Here is a 2,666-nt window from a genome sequence, read left to right on the forward strand (position 1 = left end):
GGGAACTAAGGGTCTCATGAGAAGGAGGAGTTGAAGGAAATTAGTATAAGTAAAAAATATAGTGTTGGAGAAATTAAAGGACTGAAAACCGATAAATCCCCAGGGCCTGATAACCTACATCCCAGGGTACTAAAGGAGGTGGCCGTAGAAATAGTGGATGTGTTGGTTGTCATCTTCCAAAATTCTGTTGATTCTGGAACAGTCCCGGAAGATTAGAGAGTGGCAAATGTAACCCACTAGTTAAAAAAGGAGGGAGGGAGGAAACAGAATATTACAGACCGGTTAGCCTAACCTCAGTAGCAGGGAAAATGCTAGGGCCTGTTGTAAATCCACGTGATAACAGGACACTTAGAAAATATCAACAGGATTAGACAAAGTCAACATGGATTTATGAAAGGGAAATCATGTTCGACAAACCTACTGGAGTTTTTTGAGGACATAACTAGCAGAATAGACCAGGGAGAACCAGTGGATGTGGTGTATTTGGATTTTCAGAAAGCTTTTGATAAAGCCCCACAAAAGAAGTTAGTGTGAAAAATTAAAGCACATGGGATTGGGGGTAATATATTGGCATGGATTGAGGATTGGTTAGCAGACAGGAAGCAGAGTAGGAATAAATGGGTCTTTTTTGGAGTGGCAGGCGGTGACTAGTGGGGTACCACAGGGATCAGTGCTTGGGCCCCAGCTATTCACAATATATATCAATGATTTGGATGAGGGAACTAAATGTAATATTTCCAAGTTTGCTGATGACACAAAACTTGGTGGGAATATGAGTGGTGAGGAGGATGTTAAGACGCATCAAAGCAATTTAGACAAGTTGAGTGAGTGGTCAAATACATGGCAGATGCAGTATAACGTGGATAAGTGTGAAGTTATCACTTTGGTAGGAAAAACAGAATGGCAGAGTATTACTTAAATGGTGATAGATTGGGAAATGTTGATGTACAAAGGGACCTGGGTGTCCTTGTACACCAATCACTGAAAGCAAGCATGCAGGTGCAGCAAGCAGTTAAGGCGGCAAATGGTATGTTGGCCTTCATTGTGAGAGGACTTGAGTACAGGAGCAAGGATGTCTTACTGCAGCTGTACAGGGCCTTGGTGAGGCCACACCTGGAGTATTGTGTGCAGTTTTGGTTTCCTTACCTAAGAAAGGATATACTTGCCATAGAGGGAGTGCAGCGAAGGTTCACCAGACTGATTCCTGGGATGGCAGGATTGTTGTATGAGGAGGGATGGGGCCGACTAGGCCCTGTATTCACTGGAGTTTAGAAGAATGAGAGGGGATCTCAATGAAATGGAAATGTATAAAATTCTGACAGGGATGGACAGACTGGATGCAGGGATGATGTTTCCTCTGGCTGGGGGTCTAGAACAAGGGGTCACAGTCTCAGGATACGGGGTAGACCATTTAGGACTGAGATGAGGAGAAACTTCTTCACTCAGAGGGTGGTGAACCTGTGGAATTCTCTACCTCAGAGGCTGTGGAGGCCAAATTACTGAATATATTTAAGGAGGAAATAGATAGATTTCTAGACTCTAAGGGCATCAAGGGGTATGGGGAGAGAGCGGGAGTACGGCATTGAAATAGAGGATCAGCCATGATCATATTGAATGGGGGAGCAGGCTCGAAGGGGCGAATGACCTACTCCTCGTTCTATTTTCTATGTTTCAATGTTGAAATGGTGTTGGTTACAGAACGTGTCTGTTAAAGAAGTATTTGTAGTCTTCTGTATATTGACAGCAAATCTTCATTAACTACCTGTAACTATATACAGATATACAGTAAATGGTACAGGCACTGAGCTAGCTCCATGTCTGAGTCTTTACACGTCTCTGCTCAACACCACACTGACCCTAGGTCTAGGTTATGTGCCTTCTTACATCACTGTGTGGGTGGTACTGTACTCAGTCCCACATCAACCCTGTATATACTAGACCCTTATACCACAATCAGGATGGCATTATTGCACGGCAATCTGCTGTGCCATCTGCATTTCAGGCACCATGGCAAACCAAAGAGTAGCTTCAAGGTGAGGACTATCCCCTGATGAAATAGCTGATGACTGCAGTGCACAACCCACACACATGCAATGCATGTGTAGATGAATACCATGATAGAGCAGACGATTGGTGCTGGAACAATGCTTCTACTGCCTGGGCTGCTCTGGAGGAGCTATTCACTCAGCACAGTGAGTGCCACAGCTCATGCTGCATAACCTCTCCATGAGCCGACAGACATTGGCACCATCTGTACAGGGAACACGAGGAGGAGGAGGAAGAGGAATGAAAGGAGAAATCTAGACATCCCCTTTCTGGCTGGGCTGACAAAGTCATCCAGGTACAATCTCAGTAACTGCACCTCTGATTCCTCATTTACCAACATTCCCTCCCCTCTCTCACCGACTATTACAGTTCCTAAGTAACCACTATGTAAAAATAAAAGCCATCTCAAAATAAATATTGCAACTAACTTTATAAATTAAATCATGTCATGCTGCATATAAAAATCAACTAATCACCTCTGTGCCTTTCGTCTGTGCCTGCCTCTTTGCTCCTTTGCCCCTTTGCCCCTTTGCCCCTTTGCCCCTTTGCCCCTCTGCCTTCTTGCTGCTCCTAAGCAGCGCTATGCCAGTGGCTGCAGCATAACTAGGGAAAGGCTACTG

Source organism: Cetorhinus maximus, unplaced genomic scaffold (genome assembly GCF_964194155.1).
Source record: "Cetorhinus maximus unplaced genomic scaffold, sCetMax3.hap1.1 HAP1_SCAFFOLD_379, whole genome shotgun sequence".
Classification (NCBI taxonomy): Eukaryota; Metazoa; Chordata; class Chondrichthyes; order Lamniformes; family Cetorhinidae; genus Cetorhinus; species Cetorhinus maximus.